Below are 21,860 nucleotides of genomic sequence, written 5' to 3'. Positions count from 1 at the left end.
GTGCGTAGTCCCAGCCCAAAAATTCTGGCTGGACCCTGTGTGCATTTTGGGCCCAAAATCCCTAGCTGAGCTTGGCAGACGGTTCAGGCCCTGAGAATCTAGCTGAGTTTTGCCCGTGGTTCGGTCCCAGTGCTCCTGGCTGGACTTGGCAGGGAACACAGAAGGCTGTGGATACCTTGGCCTGACCCAACGCTCCTTCAGAGACCCAGAACAATTGCAAGATCCACAGCAGAGGGGGGCTGAGGATCACTGGCTGTGAGAGACCAGAACAACAGGGCTAACCTCCTAACATCCACATCAGTGAAGCTTTGAGCTCGCAGCCTAGGGAAATCGTGAGAAAACAAGTGAATCTATCGTGAGACACCCTTCATTCAACTCTGGAAGCTACCCAATAAAAACAAAGACGGCAAGATGTCTAAAGGACAACGAAAAAGCATATGCAGAAAAACCCAAAACAACATGGCGTCTCCAGTTTCCAGCTATCCCAAAGAAAACAACCCAGAGAACTCAAATACAATGAAAATACAAGAAAATGACCTCAAATCCTTAGTAATGAGGATGATAATGGAGGAAACAAATAAAATTCGTAATCAAATGCAGGAAGACGCAGACAAACAGGTGAGAGACATAAAAGAAGCACATAGAGTGGAACTGGAAAAATTGCAGGAAAATGCAAACAACCAGATGAAAGAAATAAATACAACGGTTCAAGCTCTGAAGACCTATAAGGAGGCAATGGAAGAAACTCAGGAATATACAAAAAATCAGATGAAAGAAATCAAAAAATCAGTTCAAGATCTGAAAATGAAAATGGATTCAATGATTAACACACAGACAGAAGAAAAACGAGAACGTGAGACCTCAGAGAAGAAGGCGAGCAACACAGAGGTGAGCTTTTCTAACAGAATCCAAGAGATGGAAGAACGAATCTCAGGTCTAGAAGATACAATCACAGATATTGAATCAACCATTAAAGAAAATGCCAAATCTGGAAAACTCCTGACACAAAACATCCAAGAAATTAAGGACACCATGAAAAGAAGAAATTTGCGGATAATAGGCATTGAAGAAAGAGAAGACATCAGACTCCAGGGCCCAGAAACTATTCTCAACAAAATCATAGAAGAAAATTTCCCCAATCTAAAGAAAGAGATGCCTATAAACATACAAGAGGCCTACAGAACACCAAATAGAATTGACCAGAAAAGAAAAACTGCCCGCCACATAATAATCAAAACACAAAACATGCAGAACAAAGAAAAATATTAAAAGCTGCAAGGGAAAAGGGCCAAATAACATTTAATGGTAAACCTATCAGAATTACACCTGACTTCTCAACAGAGACCATAAAAGCCAGAAGGGCCTGGACAGAGATCCTGCAAACCCTAAGAGAACACAGATGCCAGGCCAGACTACTTTACCCAGCAAAATTATCAATAACCATTGATGGAGAAAACAAAATATTCCATGACAAAAACAAATTCAAACAGTACCTATCCACAAACCCAGCTTTACAGAAGGTACTAGAAGGAAAACTCCATCCCAAAGGGTCAAGCTCCAACCAAAACTACCCAGGAAATAGATAACTATCCCATGGCAAAAACACAACTACACAAACGCTCGACTGGAAACAACATCAAAATTAAGACTCTTAACAGTCACTGGTCATTAATATCTCTCAACATCAATGGCCTCAATTCTCCAATAAAAAGACACAGACTAACTGAATGGGTACATAAACAAGATCCAACATTCTTCTGCATCCAAGAAACACATCTCACCCATAATGAAAGGCATTACCTCAGGGTAAAAGGTTGGGAAAAAATATTCCAAGCAAATGGTCACAAGAAGCAAGCAGGCGTAGCCATTTTAGTATCGAACAAAATAGACTTTCAACCAAAATTAATCAAAAGGGATGAGGAAGGACACTTCATACTCATCAAAGGTAAAGTCAACCAAGATGACATCACAATTCTGAACATCTATGCTCCCAATACAAGGGCACCCACATTTGTAAAAGATCTCCTAAAAAAGCTTAAACCACACATCGATCCCCACACAATAATAGTGGGAGACTTCAACAACCCACTCTCACTGAAGGATAAGTCATTGAAACAGAAACTAAGCCAAGAAATAACATCATTAACCAATGCCATGGGTCAAATGGATCTAACAGATATCTATAGAACCTTTCACCCAAACAAGAAAGAATACACCTTCTTCTCTGCACCCCATGGAACCTTCTCCAAAATTGATCACATCGTAGGTCACAAAGCAAGCCTCAATAGATACAAGAGGATTGAAATAATATCTTGTATCCTATCAGATCACCATGCTCTTAGGCTGCAATTCAACAACAACAGAAATAACAAAAAGCCTACACGTACATGGAAACTAAACAACTCTCTGCTAAATGACGCCTGGGTCAGGGAAGAAATTAAGAAAGAAATCAAGGAGTTTCTGAAATTCAATGAAAATGAAGAAACAACATACCCAAATTTGTGGGATACATTGAAAGCAGTGCTAAGAGGAAAATTCATAGCACTAAGTGCCTTTAAAAAGAAATTGGAAACATCGCACATAAGCATCTTAACAACACAACTGGAAGCCCTAGAAAAAAAGGAAGCAGAAACACCCAAGAGGAGTAGACGCCTGGAAATAATCAAACTCAGGGATGAAATTAACAAATTAGAAACTAAGAAAACAGTCCAAAGAATCAACAAAACCAAAAGCTGGTTCTTTGAGAAAATCAACAAGATAGACAAACCTTTAGCCAAACTAACTAAAAGGCAGAGAGACAGTATTGAAATCCACAAAATCAGAAATGAAAAGGGAGACATAACAACAGACACTGAAGAAATTCAAAGAATCATAAGATCCTACTTTGAAGGCATATATGCCACAAAATTTGAAAATCTAAGGGAAATGGACGATTTTCTTGATCAATTTCACTTGCCACAGTTGAATGAAGAACAGATAAACAAGCTAAATAGTCCCATTTCCCCTACAGAAATAGAAGCAATAATCGATGGTCTCCCGACCAAAAAAAGCCCAGGGCCAGATGGTTTCAGTGCAGAATTCTACCAGACCTTCAAGGGCGAGCTAATACCGATACTCTTCAAGCTATTCCAAAAGATAGAAATGGATGGAAAATTACCAAATTCATTCTATGAGGCCATAGTCTCATTGATACCTAAACCTCACAAAGACTCAACAAAGAAAGAGAATTTCAGACCAATTTCTCTTATGAACATAGATGCAAAAATACTAAATAAAATACTTGCAAAACGAATACAGGAACACATCAAAGATATCATTCATCATGACCAAGTAGGCTTCATTCCAGGCATGCAGGGATGGTTTAATATACGGAAATCCATCAATGTAATCCACCATATAAACAAACTGAAAATAAAAAACCACATGATCATCTCCTTGGATGCAGAGAAAGCATTTGATAAAATTCAACACCCATTCATGTTTAAAGTTTTAGAGAGATCGGGGATACGAGGCACTTTCCTCAACATAATAAAGGCTATATACAGCAAGCCAATAGCCAAAATCAAAGTAAATGGTGAGATACTCAAGGAAATTCCTCTAAAATCGGGAACAAGGCAAGGCTGCCCATTCTCTCCATATCTCTTCAATATAGTACTCGAAGTTCTAGCCAGAGCAATAAGACAACAAAAGGAGATCAAAAGTATCCAAATGGGAAAAGAGGAAGTCAAATTATCCCTATTTGCAGATGATATGATAGTGTACATAAGTGACCCTCAAAATTCCACCAGAGAACTCCTAAAGCTGATAAACACCTTCAGCAAATTGGCTGGATACAAAATTAACTCGAAAAAGTCTGTAGCATTCCTATACACAAATGACAAGCTTGCAGAGGAAGAAATTAGGAAAACCACACCCTTCACATTAGCCACAAGCAATATAAAATATCTAGGAGTTACCCTAACTAAGCAAGTGAGGGCTTGTATGAAAAAAATTTCAAAACTGTGAAGAAAGAGATTGAAGATGACCTGAGAAGATGGAATGATCTTCCTTGCTCATGGATCGGGAGAATTAACATTGTAAAAATGGCCATCCTACCAAAAGCAATCTACAGATTCAACGCAATCCCTATCAAAATACCTACGTAATTTTTAAAGACATTGAAAGTTCAATTCTGAACTTCATATGGAAAAAACAAAAAACCCAGAATAGCTAAAACAATCTTGTACAATAAAAGGTGCTACGGAGGAATCTCCATACCTGATCTCAAACTGTACTATAAAGCAATAGTACTTAAAACAGCATGGTACTGGCACAGCAACAGGCTGGTTGATCAGTGGAATCGAATCGAAGACCCAGATATGAATCCACACACATATGGTCACTTGATTTTTGACAAAGAAGCCAAATCCATTCAATGGAAAAAGGATAGCATCTTCAACAAATGGTGCTGGTCTAACTGGAGGTCTATGTGTAAAAAAATGAAACTGGACCCATATTTGTCACCTTACACAAAACTCAAATCCAAGTGGATTAAAGACCTTAACATAAAACCAGAAACACTAAGCCACTTAGAATAAAAATTGGGAAAGAGCCTGGAACATATTGGCACAGGAGACAACTTCCTGAACAGAACACCAACGGCCCAGGCCTTAATGTCAACCATTAATAAATGGGACCTCATGAGGCTGAGAAGCTTCTGTAAGGCAGGAGACACTGTCAAGAGAACAAAGCGACAGCCTATAGACTGGGAAAAAATCTTCACCAACCCTACATCTGACAAAGGTCTAATATCCAAAATATATAAAGAACTCAAGAAATTAAACACCACCAACCCGAATAACCCAATTGAGAAATGGAGCTTGGAACTAAACAGAGAATTCTCAACAGAGGAGTATCAAATGGCTGAGAAACACTTAAAGAAATGCTCAACCTCCTTAGTCATCAGGGAAATGCAAATCAAAACAACTCTGAGATTCCATCTTACACCCATCAGAATGGCTAAGATCAAAAATTCAAGCGACACCACATGCTGGCGAGGATGTGGGGAGAGAGGAACACTCCTTCATTGCTGGTGGGAATGCAAACTAGTACAGCCACTTTGGAAATCTATCTGGTGCTATCTCAGAAAAATGGGAATAGGGCTTCCTCAAGACCCAGCTATTCCACTCCTTGGAATATACCCAGAAGATGCTGCAGCACACAACAAAAAAATTTGCTCAACCATGTTCATAGCAGCCTTATTCATAATAGCCAGAACATGGAAACAGCCTAAGTGTCCCTCAGTAGAAGAGTGCATAAAGAAACTGTGGTACATATACACTATGGAATACTACTCACCTATTAAAAACAAGGAATTCCCGAAATTTGTGGATAAATGGATTGAGCTAGAAATGATCATAATGAGTGAGTTAACCCAGAAGCAGAAAGAATCAAATGGTATATACTCACTTATATCTGCACACTAGCCCAAGGGGCATGTCCCACAAAAGCCTTCACTTACCAGGAAACTGGGACAGAGGGGAAGGCATCCTATTGGGACTCTAAATGAGAGACGCATGGGAGAACAGCAAAATAAAAGGATCCAGAGGGTCCTAGAAATCTACAAGTAGAACAATATGATAGGCAGATTTGGGCCCAGGGGTCCCGCTCAAACTAAGGCACCAGCCAAGGACAATACAGGAGGTAAACTTTAAACCCCTTCCCAGATCTAGCCAATGGTCAGAATATTCTCCACAGTTGAGTGGAGAGTGTGATACGACTTTCTCACGTACTCTGGTGCCTCACATTTGACCATGTCCCCTGGAGGGGGAGACCTGGTGGCACTCAGAGGAAGGACAGCAAGTAGCCAAGAAGAGACTTGATACCCTATGAGAATATATAGGGGGACGTAATCCCCCTCAGGAACAGTCATAGGGGAGGGGAATAATGGGAAAATGGGGGGGGGGAGGAATGGGAGGATACAAGGGATGGGATAAACATTGAGATGTAACAAGAATAAATTAATAAAAAAAAAAAAACTAAAAAAAAAATACACTACTCTCATACACAACACTCACATTGTTTGGTTGATTTGACTTAGCAAAATTCTATTGAAACTAGTTCTATGCTTCATCAAACTTTTTAAAAATGCTTCAAAATAACAAATTAGTGCTTTGCTACTGTACCTAATGTTATTAGTAACATTACTATTAGTAATGTTTCCCCAAACACACAGTCTTAGGGATCTCAGCAGAACAGTGATGTATTTGAAATCTTAGCTAATATCTGTTCAAGTTATTTATCATTCTCACATCATTTGCTGTACAGCCTTTGGAGTCCTGTCCTTAGCCACAACAGAATTATCTGGTAGGCAGTGCTGGCCTCCTATCCTTCTGAATTTTTACGTGATGCAAAATGACTTTAGTTTTATCTTTTATCTAATTTTCCATCAAATAGATTAATCATGCCTGATGCTACACACTGTGGTGAGGATATACCCATGAGCAAAGAAAGAGGGCAGTTCTGTTTTGTTTTGTCTTGTTTTTCTTCTCACATATCATCATAGATTGAATTGGTAAAAGTGAATATTAATTAAATCTCAAAATCCCAATTATTTAGATACCAGAGCCAAAATGACATTCTGATCTCTCCTATGCCTTTGCCATTCTCTGGTCATCAATATTGCTTGAGATTTGGCAGTTCAAACTTTTCTGAAGCTACTTTAAAAATAATGATAAAATGATGGAGTTCAGGCAATTTAAATAATACTAATTTTAAGAAAGCACATCACAACTGATGATTTTGTACAAATTAATAAGTAATAAAATTAGGGTATTGGATTTCAAATGCACTAGGCAAATAAGTTTCACCATGGGTTGCTGAGATTTTTTTCATCTTTCATTGTAATTGGGATTTTCAAATGGGGAGGAATCCTAAATTATAACAGAGTGTGGAGTAATTTGGCATGCATCTGAGATTTTTTTCAGCCTCCTAAAACAAACTCAGCAGGAGTGTTTCTCCAAGCCTGGGTAACTAGAAGCAGAGCTAGGATTCTAAGTTGAGTATTTTGTTAAGTCGGTCATCACTGGTTTCCTCCTGCTGGAATTCTGTTTCAGGAAAGCCTCTGCGACCAGTTCAAAGAACTGCTACTTCCCAGTTCTCTCTTCATTCTGTGCCTTTTTGATTTTCTTCATAGAAAAGATGGTTCATTTTACTCCAAGGGAGAAAGGTAAGAGTGCATCCACTTCACAGTGAAACTAAGAAAAAGTTTTTTTATTTTTATTTTATTTTTTTATTTTTTTTTATTTTTTAGGAAATATCAATGAGCAACACATAACTGTCAATCAAACAGCTGTTTCTGGCCAACCACAACAGATTCTAAAGGGGTTCCCTTCAGTACTCTCAAATTATTTTTTTTCTAAAACATCTGATTTTTCCTATTGGTGTTATTGTGGGACTCTTACCAGTGGGAGCTAGTGTGTGTCTGATTCTTTTACATGCTCTTGGCACTCTTCTTCTTTGAGGTGTCTTGTCAAGTCTCAATATAAGAGATTTTTGTCTTTGTCTTATTGTATCTTGTTTTGTCATGTTTGGTTGTTCTCTCTTGGAGGCCTGATCCTTTGTGAAGAGAAGTAGAGAGGGAGTGGATCTGGAGAAAAGAAGAGGCTGGCAGGTGGGTGAGAGGAGTGGAGGGAGCGAAAACTGTGCTCAAGATGTATTGTGTGAGAGAACTATGTATTTTTAAAATTATAAAAATCAGAGTTAAAATTCAAAGAGGTATACAATGTGTGATGTATGCTTAGAATTAATAACTAGATATTACTTAGCCCCCACTTTGGAAATGATTTCAGTAGTCATTGAAGTTTATAAGGACTTTAAAAACATGTCAAGGATTATTCTCTTGTATCTGATAAGTAATCTTGAAGATAAGAAACATGCTAAAAATGAAAATGCTACATTGTAAAAAATTACTTCCAATGTTTGTGTTGTTGTTTTATTTTTGAATATGTTTTCCAAGATGCAGTGAATCTTGCTGTCATTTGTATTCTCAGAAATCCAGGCAGCCTCCTCACTCTAGCCCAGAGACCCTGTTGGTCTACAGCTCCCTCAGCAGTGTTGCTGTGGTCCTCAGGCTGGTTTCTTCATTTATCTCAAGAGTTCAGAAAGTCCACCTCCTGTGATGTACAGTTCTTTGGGACTGTTCTACTTCAAAATGCAGAAACACAATGCATTTCTTTTTCTCACAAAAATCAAGACAGTAGAGCTTGAATTATTTCCTCCACCTATTTACCTTCTCGTCTTTCAGGAGACTTGCAGTGTCTTCTCATCCACAAAGACAACTTATTTGAATATAACTCATCATTATCTAACCTGGTGAAGTCATTGGGCATGCACATCTAATGAGCAGAAACTGCTCTTCCCTAAATTATAATATTATTAAGAAAGAACATAAGATAATATAAAACTTACATATGTTTGACTTCTAAATGCCATATACAATTTAACCCTATGAGTACTTATTTAATACATTTTAAAAACATATCTTTACAATTACACCTAGAAGGTTATTAAATAACTAATGACATTTTATATATCCATAGGACATGATAAACACATCTCTCCCAAGAACCTCCAGGTGATTATAAATTAAACTCCGTTTTGAGCTATGTAGTAAGAATGTTATCACGGGTGACCTAAATTGTATTCTAAGACCCAGTTCTTAGATACAGCTGCTGAGATCACTTCTCATACTTTTATTTTCTCTAAAACAAATATACCAGGTTCCTCTTGATAATTGTTTAATTCACAGAAAGCTGTAAATCTACATTCTAAGGGCTCCCACAGGATCAGCATGAGATAGTGAGTTAATTAACTAGCTACATCCTACTTTCACTGACTAATTGCTTCAAATCAATAAGGCAGTCAGAAAAAAAAAAAAACACGTGTGTGTTTATGTGCGTGGTGTGTGGGTGTTTACATATATTACTCACTGTTTCACAAGAAAAGGTTGCATTTTAATTCAAATGATATTGAGGTTATATTTTGACTTAAATATCATTATTGTATTTATTTATCAGTACTATTTATCTAAGCATACTTCAAAAGATATAAAGTTTTGTCTTTTGATATACTTAACTTTTAATTAGCTAAAAGAACAAGGGAAGAGGGTTTTTTTTTTTTCACTGTGAATCTGAAGTTATCTGCCTAGTTAAAGAGCCTGTGATGCAGCAGATCATGAGCTAGTTGCTAGTTGGGCATCTGTCCCTCTCCACGCCTGTCATTCTATCATCCCTACAACCTCAAACGCATCCCTAAAAATTGGTGGAAATTGGAACGGCTTATACATTATAATGTAATGTGGGTCTAAGCCTAGATAACTGCAGATAGCACAAGTTGGAACTAGCATTACATATGGCCCACTGAGGTAAATGGAATCATCCCTTCTCTTCAGATGAAGAGACCGGATCGAAGAGAGCTGACTTTTCCAACCTATTTGGAAAGTAAATAGAAAGTAGTAGGGATGAATGGTTATCTGAATTATTTAGCAAAACCAGTGAAGAACATGACTCATAATATCTGGCATGGAAGGAGTGGACAAAGGTTCCATGTTTAGCTCAAAATAAGTGTATCAAGTACCATATGCAGAAATTAGCATTTCTTTAGAAAGAACTCCGGATTGAGAGGAGAAAAGACAGTGTCAGTAATGTGCTCCATACTTCTCTGTGATAGGGTCTTAATTGGGGGCCAATTGTGAATATTATCTGAGCACTATGTTCCTAGGATGAGGTTTCTTGGTGTTCTGGGAGATACCTACATTTATAGGCTTTTCCATTATTAATTAAGATCAAATTCAGGAATGAACATCTTGTTCAGCCATGCTAAAGCCAGATGCTAAGACTTTGGGCGTTTCTTATATAAATGCCCTCCTGGACTAATTGTCTCCACTGTCCCATGTGTAAAACTGTCCAGCAGCATATCCTGTCCCAGACTCCTGCCCTTCTCTAGGTCCAGGAAGCTTTCTCCACTCCTGGTGGAGGCTCTGGGACTCTATTCTGGCAATGTAATGTTCAGCTCTTCCCCTTGGTGCACTGAAAGAATTAGCTGAGTGGACCATGCTCTCTGGTCCAGTCAGATTTCCTGTTCACTTTCTTTTTGGCTATATTTCTTTCTGACCCTATTTGCTCATTTCTGTAAGATGTAAGCTGTTTCTCCTTGAGCTTTGAAGTGCAAAAGGATCTTGTGTTTGATTGATCCACCTATTGTAAAATTTCATAGAAGAAAGGCCCTCTTTACCTAAGTTTAAACTTAGTATTTTATGTACTTAGCCACCCTAAGCTGTTGTTAACTTGCATGTTACTTGTTTTGAAACTGAGCCCAAACAGGTACCTTCACAGGCTTCTAGTCCTCTCTGAACTCAATTGGTAAATTAATTTTCTAGAGTTTTGCAATCAGAAAGAGGCCATTTTCTCCCCCAAACTATCCTCCGATTCACCTAAGAGGGCACACTTAGGTACCACACACATGAGGAGAATACCATAAAGCTTTCCCCAACTGAAAAAGCCTTATCTTCAGTCAGAATGCATTTAGTTTTTTTTTTTTTTTTTTTTTTTTTTTTAACACATTAAGGGGATCTTTTTAAGATTAGCACTTGGGGATATCTCATTGTAGTGCACTGAAAAGGACTGGTGTAACACGTCACTATTGGATCCATATTTAAACTGTTAGCTTACTGTGCAGAGGGCAGTGTTGTATGGAAACTCAAGGAAAGAACCCTGAAACACCATAGGATTAAACTGTCATTTGTCTCATGAGATGTGAGCCCATTTGCTGTCTCTGAAATCTGGAGTTTAATTCTGAGTCTCTTCTACAACCCGTGTGAACATGAAGAAGTCATTGAAATTCCTTATTTACTGATTTGTCTAATAAAACATGTTCTGGTACTTGGATACTGTGAAAGAATCCTGTGGATGGCATCAGGCGCAGATAAATGGCTCACTCATTGCATATCCTCCCTGTCCTCCACTGCTTTTGACAATATGCAGGGCTCTAGAGATTGTGATAAGGAAGCATTGTACTTCCAGGCACTCTTCTCATTTCATATTGTTCTCAGCATCCTTATTATTGATGATATTTGGATCATCTTTGGGCTGATTATAACATCATAACAAAATTGGCCCAGTATAGATACTCACTAAAACTCCATCCATTCAGCAACAGATTAGAGATAACTTACCAAAAATGAACAATAGAAAATCAACTCATATTTGGGATTTTTCCACCTATTTCAAAGACATTCTGGACTGTTTAATAATCTCATTATGTATACAGGGAAATATTGTAGCAGTTTCAACTAATTCATCCCAGTGTGAATGAAGATTGCCCACCTTCTTATAAAATATATTTCTGCATAGGTCTAAGAAAAGGTTAATTTTATGTGGACTAACCACTGCAGTGGTTTTCAAATCTTGCCTTAACAGAAACAATAAACAAAACAACAATGCTAAAGTTTTAAGGAGTATATTAGGAGCAAACAAAGCAAGGTGAGAACCATTGTAGTACATGGAGTGTTTGCCTAAATCACAAGTGCCCATAAAACAAGGCATAATTTTCACTAGCTTAAGATAATAAAATAATGCATACACGATAAACAGAGAGATCAAAAGACATCAATGTAAACATTAGCATCCTACAATGGCTTTTTAAAAAGCATTACTGAAAAAAGATTATCTCTAAACCCAAGGATTTATGGAAAGGAAAGCAATTTGTTTTTTATATACTAAACATTCATTTTTGTGTGTCACATATAAGGAATATTAAATTAAAGGTACAGCATAGTCACAGTGAGTGGTTTAAAACAATATCCCCTTTTAACCCTGCAGATTGACTTAGCTGGGCTCCGTCTGATGGGGACGCTTTGTATTTCTTGTCTATGTTATATCCTCAGTGAAGGACGGGACAATACTCCACTTTCACTTCATTCAGGAGGAGCCTAGGATTTCTGTTATTGAAGCTGTAAGACAAATCAGTTTCTTCTGACTGTGGGCTGGTGTCCAGCCCCTGCTATCTCCTTCCATGTATTCCTCTGTAAGTGGTTCATAACACACTGATTTGCAGCAACTTATGCACACTGCTTGAAAACATTCATGTGTAATAACCCAGCTGCTGCCTGACACTCTACCTTTGCCTTAGGTCATTGAAGAAGAAAGAAGCCACACACTTGGGTAAGAGAAGATCAAAACATGATCAATGATCAACAGGGCCCAGGAATTACAGGCCATTCTAGGGTCCTCTGCCACATAGTAAGATTATACACTGTTGAAATCTCTTTTATTGAGAGCCTAAGCATAAAGAACTAGAGTGTCTAACTAGAAAGAAGGAGGAAAACCAGGAGGCTTAGTAGCTGTCATGAGAGAAAAAGGAAAAAGAAAAATGAAAGACTGTGCTCAATAGCATCTATTCCAAGTCTCCTCATAATTAAAAGCCTAGAGTATATTGGTGCAAGTGTGTGTTTAGGTGTGAACTTTCATATGGGAGTGTATATATAAGTATATTTAGTTTGATATACCTAATCATTACAAAAATATACAGCATACACTAACATAAATCAATCCTAATATAGAAACCATCTTCTGTGATGACAATTATGTTCTCAGGGCAGCAATGGTTGCCTAAATTGGGCCTACACTGTACTGGACCTCTGGACAGTTAATCATAGGACATTAGCAGGAACTCTCATGCCCTGGGGAACTATTAGCTACTGATGGATTCCTAGGGGAAGTAAAGTCATTAACTTCATATGTGCAGGCTCTAGTGAGCCTATTTGTACCAACGGTTAATTCAGTTCAACTGTCATACAAACAGCCAAGGTTAAATGCACTGGGTTTCAAGCAAATGAACTAAAACTGTAAATACTTGGAAATGGGAAAGTATTCCTAGACAGGAAGGAGTTTGATATAGTGTGAGGAAAATTCCAGAAGGCAGAATGAGAGTACCTTGGATATGCTAAACACATGTAGAAAGCTATCAAATAACAGTTAATTAATAAAATACATTTCATATAAATTAAAAGTTATTGTCTACTCAAAATGTTGACTCTGTCGTCTGTTTGCCTCTAATTATGAACATTTTCTACTTCTTTACTGGTAGATCAATGCATTTTGACAATCGTTATTTTTAATGCTGTATTCTTTTAACTTCTTAATTTTGGGGGTTAAGTTTTGCTGTTGTGAGGTTGTGTTGTGATTCAACATCTTTCCTAAGAAGTTATCTTTTGGAGCATGCATCTATTAACACGATAATGTTTGACAAGGAGAGAGCATTTGAGCGTTTGGAACTCATGTGTCTCCAAGCTGCCTTCCCTAGCATTGTTTAGTTTATAGCTTTTTCCTCAGACTTACGAGACACCTTATGCTAGTAACATAGGACCCATCTCTGGCGCTTACTCCTCTCTGCAGCCACTTAGTTCCCCTCTATTACACTCTCTGTCACTTCAATTTGGTTAAGACATTATACTCTCCTTGTTATTTATTATTCTTTCATGTGGATTAGAAGTGTACTGAGAAAGGAAAGTAATTTATTTTTTTAATCTTCTTTCGAAGTTTATCATCCCAGTGCTTTTTCTCGTTTTGTATAATTCTCATCTTTTTAGATTCAAAGTTATATATCCAGGAGGATGTTATTCTTTATATAATTATTCCATTTTAGGACAAAGTTTCTCTCTCTCTCTCTCTCTCTCTCTCTCTCTCTCTCTCTCTCTCTCTCTCTCTCTCTGAGACAGGCTTGCTATGTGCAGCACTCACTCTGTAGACTACACTGGCCTTGAATTCAGAGATCCAACTGTCTCTGCCTCCTTAGTGCTGAGATTAAAGGCATGTGCAACCACCACCTTGTTGCATCAAATAGTTGTATTTTAAAATTTTACCTTTGGTACATTGTGACTTTATTAGGTTTCTTTTTTAGTTAGTTGGTTTGAATTTGCTTTTTTGTTTTGCTTTTGTTATTTTTTTTTTAAGAGAGAGAGAGAGAGAAAGAACATGAAGTTTGTAGATAGGAAGGTAAATATGTTCTGGGAGGGAAATAATATAACGAATGTGATCAAATTATATTTAAAATAAAAGTAATAGTATAAAATTTTGCTTTTTGATCTGTGTCTTGCATTCCCACTCTTGCAACAAGGCTCTTTTAATTATTTGAGGTTTGTAAAAGCTGAGAGCTTTGAGGCCAAGCTCTTCTGTCATAAACCTTGTACTTTCTGATGAGGGTCCTTTACAGACCTTAGGAGTACAATTTCATTTTGTTCAACTCCCCACTTGACACCACCAGCTCTTCCCAAGAGCCAATGAGTTCTTAGCTCTATCTTCTGAGAGTTGGTCTGGGAAGTGTAGACTGCCTTTATAATTCACTCCTGCAGCTTTCATATAAATGTCAAGGACCACTTCACAGAGCTTTAGGAGACCTGGTGGAGACACCTGCGGAGATAGATTAGAAACATAAACTGAACCCATGTCTTCTGCAGTGACTCAACCTAAGAAAAAATAAAGACATCAAATGTCTCCTTACTGGATGATGGTTTTCATTACTATACCTTTCCATGGAAACAACCCTGATAAGCCAAAATATCTTCAAAGTTATTTTTAATTCTTGTTCATTACAAAAGGAAGTAACTATTGGCTAATTTTATTTTATGCAAAAGTATTTTAAATTGTGATTGATGTAATTTTTAGCTACAACATCCAGTCATAATTTATATTCATGCTTGTAACATACATTGTATTGGTAAATTATCACAAGCTATTTGAGATCACTGAAAAACTCACTCTGAAGTTAAGCTTTCCCCCAACCCATATCAGACCTAAGCTTGTTTCAAGTGTATCCTATCTAGGAATGGGATGGTCTCTTCTAATACTAGGGAGGAGGAAGAGAACAGTAAGAGAGCATGAAAATAAAAGCACTGTGCCTTTGAGAACAGATGAAAGGAAGCTATATCTAGCAGATGTTACTATTGCTTATTCCCTGATGTATAACTGTCTGTGGTGAGAGGAAGAAGCTAGAGGCTCAGCAGTGCGGAATTCTAGTCACGGAGAGGATGTTTCACAGGAAACATGAGTTACTAGCTTTAAGTTGTCTCTAGTAAATTGCCATTAGAGGTTTTGAAAGCCCAATTTACTGTTGTTTTGCTATTATCTGTCTGTCTGTCTGTCTGTCTGTCTGTCTGTCCGTCTCTCCATCTGTCTGTCTATCCACCTACCAGCTAATCTACTTGTCATTTTTTTTTTTACTTCAGTTTGCTGTATACTCAATAAACTCACTCACTTAAAACCCAAAATACAGCTTTTGCAGACCATTCCCTAGATCCCATAACACTATGCTTCACTTATGAGAAATCTTTTATTCTAAGTTATCAGACAGGTGTCTCAACACTATGCAACTAGTCTTGCTGGATGAAATTACCTTGGCTTTGCTTCCGCTCTTAAAACGTCTTTTAACAGGGGTTTGATTTTGCTGTCATTTTCTGTGAAAAAGGACCTTTCGATTGTCAAAGATAGAAACCAAATCTGGCTTGACTCAATAAATTAGGGTAAAACAAATAAAGAGGAAAGATGGAGAAGTGATTCCAGACAGATCACTAATGAGGGTTACTTCATTAGTGAAATGAAAATGACAATGAAAAGAGTAATTTGGAGTTGCTGCCACTGGGATTGTCAACCTTTGTCAGGTTTTTGTTGTTTTGCCTGCCTGTTTATTGGCAATTACCTAAAACTTGTCCCAAACTCATAGAGAAGCATAAGCAATCATAAAAAAAAGCATTTGCCTGTTTGACTGCTAACTCTCTGACATTTTGATGAAAATGCGTTTTGTTGAAACTAACGTCATGGTGAGGAGGGAAGAAGTTAACAGGGAGGGGACAGGGTGGATCTGATCAAAACACAGTACAAGTATGAACCAGATTCTCAAACAATAAATAGTAATTTAACACACTTAGAGCTTTATCCTTGAGCTGTTTCCTAGGGGCAGTATCTCTCATCTGGCTATAATACTTAATTTTTACGTTTTTCATTATGTTTTACTAAAATAATAAATATTATTCAGAAATATTGATAACAACACATAGTTCCATTATTTTAGGATTTATACACATGTCATTATGGCATATGCATACTTTTCAAAAAAATCTCTATTTAACATGATTTAAATTTTTTATAAATGTAAAGTTTTCATTTTTCTACTTTAAGGACATATAATTTCTTCATAGGTTTTTAATGACATTCGCTTATAAATGCCTATATTAAATAAATAAATGGTACTCCGGTTTTGGTACATTTTTATCATAACTGTACTGTTGTGATTGTCCTTATACCTAAATCTGCTCCAGAAGAAAATTACTAGACTATTGAGTATATCCACTTCAATTTTAACAGATTTTTCAGAATTGCACTTCAAAGTGATTGTAGCAACCACTGTTAATCAACAATAAGACCAAGTTCCCACTTTCTGAATTCTTATTAATATTTGGTACTTGAGGTCAATTCAGCCAGTACTTACTAAATTCTACATGCCAATGATTCCTCAACATTTTTTCCCAGAAATAATAGCGAACAGAAGAAATTTGACAAAAAAAAATTGGTTCGTTGCATTTTAGATATCCAAACAATGGAGGCAAGTGTTAAGTGTTAACAATGGTTAAGTATCAAGGAGAAAATAAGGAAGGGTAAAACAGCATGATATTGAGGATGCTTTTTTGGAACAAAAGGAAAGGTCTCACTAAAGAAACATATAAGCAAGAATGTCCTGACCTCAGGAGAACACAAGAGCTCACAAACTGGTTCCCAAGAAACTACCATATACCCAAAGAAAAGGACAAATTTACTGGAAAACATTTCCCCTGGATGCTTGTTTCTTAGTCAGCAAGGTTCCTCATGTGGGAAGGAGTCAGAGCAAGTGTGCATGCCTAAAGAACAGAAAGAATGGCCAAAAGATACACTAGGTCCATTATCTTTGTTTTACCCCTTTTTCTCTTCCTTCAACCACCATTTCTCCTCCCATCTCCATTATCTTCAGGAACCTTGCCTAATGGTGGAGAAGATAGACTAAATCTCAAAATAACTGGTAGTGATTTCCTGGTTTAAAAAAAAAATGAATTCCATGGTTTAAAGATCTAGAATTTCACATTGCAGGGACACAGAACAATTGAAAAGCTGTCACCAGTGAAAGCACAACAGAAAGAGCACGTGTCACTCAGCGCTGAATGAGGCTTGAAGAAGAAGTGGCTGAGTAGAAGAAGGTGGTAAGGTGTTGGCAACTGTTTGTTCCTGTTTACAAATATAAAAAACGAGAAAGAGATCTGATATAGAGACTTGGAAAGATTGTGGGGTGGAAAATAGAAAGGGAAGATGGTCAACCACCTTGTGATGGCTTCTGACTTTCTGATATTTCACAGCTTTTATCAAAACAACAAAGACGGAGCTGGGAAGATGGCTCACTTGGTAAATTGCTATACAATCATAAAGAACTGAGTTGGGATCCTACACCTATAAATCCTAGCATTGGGGAGACAGCCAGAGAAGGATCACTGGCCTTACTAGAGAGCCATTGTGGACAAATCAGTGAACACCAGGAGATTAAAATTCCTATTTCAAGTTTAGGGTTAGAGAGAGATTGAGGAGGATACATCTGGTCCACACAAGTATGTGTGTATATATATATATATATATATACACACACACATACACATAGACACACTATCTTCATGTACACATTGCACACATGTTCATGCATGTGCAGATACACATAAAAATAATAATAATTTATAATGAAAATAAAGATAAGGATGTGAAGCCAGGCAGTGGAATGTGGATGTGACCATTTAATTATTGTTTAGGTGGTGTTAAGTTTGAGTGTATGGGTGGTGGCGCATGCCTTTAATCCCAACACTCAGGAGGCAGAAGCAGGTGGATCGCTGTGAGTTCGAGGCCAGCCTGGTCTACAAAGTGAGTCCAGGACAGTCAAGGCTACACAGAGAAACTCTGTCTCAAAAAACAAAAACAAAGCAAACAAATAAACAAACAAAAAGTTTGGGTGTATGATCTTGGTTTACTGAGTTTTTCCATAATGCATATTTTTCAGTGTTATCAGTGCATATCTACCCTCAATACTGTCTTTGTTTCGACAAACAATGATGTACAAGGGGAAGATTGAAAAATATTGGTTTGGTAAAGATAGAAAAAGACAAGAAAAGGAAACAGAGATTTATACAGTGTCTGTCAGAACAGCAGGCAGAGACCAAGGAAGTACAGGAACAAGAAAGCCAACATCTAAGACTTGAAAGCACATTTGGTTGTTAAAGATTCTTAGAAGCTGTTTCTGAGCAAGGCTCATCTCCCCACTAACCACATCAGTGTGGTGAAACAAAGATACTGGACAACAGAGAATTCCCAAAGAGCAGGTTCTAGGATAACTCAACAATTGCTACGCCCTTGTAGCTGCCGGCCATTGCCGTTACCTCCTCTTTGGAGTATTTTGCTTTATTCGTCCTGATGAAATCTGCAATTACATATGGCCTGACAGATGATTCTAAAACTTTTGTTCTGAGCATACTCACCTACCTACCTACCCCCCCTCGCGCACACACAGTAAGAGGGGGGGGGGACAGAGAGAGAGAGAGAATGATTTAAGTGTATGCATGTTCTGTCTGCATATATGTTTGTATCACATGCATACACCGTCCTTGGAAGCCAGACACCTGAATCCCATGGACCTGGAGCTACAGAAGGTTATGAGCCATCATATGGATTCTGGGAATTAACTCCTGGTTCTGTCAAATAACAGCCAGTACAACTAAACACTGAGACATCTTTCTAGGTCCCAGGCTTATACTTTTGAACTATCACACCTGTGTATAATATCCAACCACCTTTTATTTAAGAGACACAAAGTTTGCCCATTAAATTATATTTATCATGCTGTTGAAATTTATTTAATTCTGTCTTCATACCATCTTCAGGAGTTCTTGTTTACTCTCATTGATGCATTTAAATATTTTAAGATTTGATCATTTCATAGGGATGATTCCCATTGTGAACTAGTCTCCCATATGGATGAACTCAAATATCCAATATGTTTATTTTCATATCTTTCTACATTAAGTCTATAGGCAGTGAGTTCATATGTTATAGCCCGAGTCACCTAGTAATAATTCATAAATACTGAACCTGTTGGGCTCAGCATGAAAGGGACAGAATTGTCTCAAAAGAAATAGCAATGTTATTGGTGTGTGTCCTTGTATCAAGGAAAGGCTATCAAATCTGTTATTCAAAGACAGTGGGACCTCTTACCACCAGCAAGCAAAGATGGAAAACCTGCAGCTAATTTTAACAGTAAAGGAGCCCTTGACTGGATCTGAGAAGGCTTACATTCCAGAAAAATGAGATTTTCCAGTAAATAAAGGAGGGATTAACAGTCAAAACAGAATATTCTAGGGTCCAGGCAACTGTCTTAATGGCACTTACAGACAAGTCTGGCGATCTGACTTCAGCCTCAGAACTCACATATTGGAGGGAGGAATTCAATCTTCACGTATCCTCTGACTGCCATCACATGTTGATGTGCACACCCACACGTGTTGAACACACATACAGATGCACACACACACACAAAGGAGAGGAAAGAGTGACACAGAGACAGAAACAAAGAGATATAACAATTTAACACGAACTCAAAAATATTTAATAATGAAAGCAGTTTTCTTCCCCACTAATCTTAAGCTGTCTGATTTTTTTTTTTAAATCCACTAAAATTCATCAGAAGCCATTCATGGCTATTAATAAACAAATGATCTCTCTTCTTTTCTTCTCTCTTTACTGTAACAGCTGCTGAGTCTCCTGATTCTGTTTTCTTACCCAGGCAAGGCCTTCAGTACCTTTCCAGAAGATGTTGAGCATTGCAAAGATGATTTTTTTGTTTGTGACCTCAAAATGAAGCCACTAGATAATACTGTAGGGAGATAAAGGTCTTCCTGTGGACAGTTACCCTTCAATGTGACAGAGGCTCAGCATAACTACCCAGATTTACAGGTGAGGAAATTCAGGCTTTATGCAGGCTTAATAACACAATTCCAGTCTAGATAATAGTTGAAGAAATTTCCTCGAGTAACTATTTCTGAAACTATGCTGTACTGCATGAGAAAGATTTTTTTTTATAATATAAGTGGTTTATATTTTTAGACCCTAAAATTATTTTCATATAAAAGAAAGTTTCAACAAATAATACTTTCTAGACTGGTCCATATCATCAAACAGTAAGCAACCCCTTTTATGGCAAATCAATTCTCTTGGAATGTTATCTCTTACACTTCATTTAACAGCAATTAAAATTTTCATAGGTTTGCATTAAATAATGTATTAATGAACAGCACATTATAAATGTTCTGTCATTATGATCTGCAATTAAAATGTCCCAGAGAGTCTTGTGCTAATGATAATGACTAAATTACTGACACCTTTATAATTGCAATGTATTTAAAATACTGGGGCCTGATATGGAAATTTAGTTTGGTCAATATTAACTTCAGCTGTCACAAAATGCTAAATGCTTCATGAATAAGCATTGTTCAACTTATTTCAAAATATATCTCAAACACCTGTTTTCAAATCAAAATAGAAACTTGTCTTCAAAAGAACCCATACAAGCTGCAAGCATATTCATGAGGCCACATCCCATCTTCAGTCATTTTGCAACTGTAATCTGTGTTGTATTAGCTATTGATTGCTAAGACACAGTGGTTATTTTTGATTCTGAATGTCAAAAACTGAGTATTCATCAACCCTAAACTAACCTGTCAAAAATCTGTGTATGTCCTTAGAAACAATCTTAATATCTAAATGTTGCATAATGGTGTTTTTCTTTTAGAAACACGTTCACACCAGCCCTCACGAATACATTAGTGATGGCTGGAGTGTAGCTCGCTGTACAGCATGTGCTTTTGATTCACAAGAACCTGGATGAACCCCAGCAACAAGCGGAGTGAAACATAGAACTGATAAATGAATAGCATTTTTGGTGCTATTTTAGTCAATAACATTTAGTCAATAACATTTTAGAAACTTGGATATTGAGGTTTGGCTCTATTAAACTCAAAAGCATAGAGTGGGCTCTAGGACATTACTTGGCAAAGTGATATTCTCACCAATAAGGATAAATGACTGAATCAAGGCCATGGAGTGAGGAAAGGCACTCTGTAGTGCGCCAGCATAAATTATTTAGCATTTAGAGACCTTTAAAAAGAGGTGCTTGGGTAAGAGATGAGAACTGGAGATGAAACATCAAGATGATCATGTATAATTTTTCTGAGTCTTGATACCATTAATATTCTTAGTCATTACTGAAGTCTGGCAAAACCAAAACACTTCTATAAAGGAAAGAACACTACCACCATACCAGAGAAGAATTACATCTACTGAGGATTCATTTCTAGGCTAGTAGAAGATATAATTAATAATAATAATAATAATAATAATAATAACAACAACAGTTAAAAACAAGTCATGGGATAAAACAGAGTTATCAAAAGATGAAATACAAATGATTAGAAGACATTTTGAAAAATGTTCAACATCAAATGTCATCAGGTTAATGCAAATTAAAACTACCTTGAAATTTTATTTTACATGAGTCAGAATCACTAAGATCTAAAGAACAAATGTTAGACTAGATGTGGGGAATGGGAAACACGTATTCACTGTTGGTGTGATTCTAACTGCTGCAGCCACTATGTCAATCAATGTGGGGGTTTCAAAAAGCCTAGATATAGATCTCACACATGACTCATCTATCCCTCTATATCCTTCTATAGAGATACTTGTTCGTCTGAAGTGGAAGTTTCTGGT

At 37.2% G+C, this 21,860-nt stretch overlaps 1 pseudogene; it reads left to right on the top strand.

The window, feature by feature from the left end:
• Positions 1-20,979, top strand: part of LOC127201793 (proliferation-associated protein 2G4-like) — a 54,567-nt pseudogene extending 33,588 nt beyond the window's left edge.
• The last annotated feature ends 881 nt before the right edge of the window (positions 20,980-21,860 follow it).

Source organism: Acomys russatus, chromosome 17, assembly GCF_903995435.1.
Source record: "Acomys russatus chromosome 17, mAcoRus1.1, whole genome shotgun sequence".
Lineage (NCBI taxonomy): Eukaryota > Metazoa > Chordata > Mammalia > Rodentia > Muridae > Acomys > Acomys russatus.
Note: the sequence above shows the minus strand (reverse complement) of the source record. Positions and strands in the feature narration are given on the sequence as shown.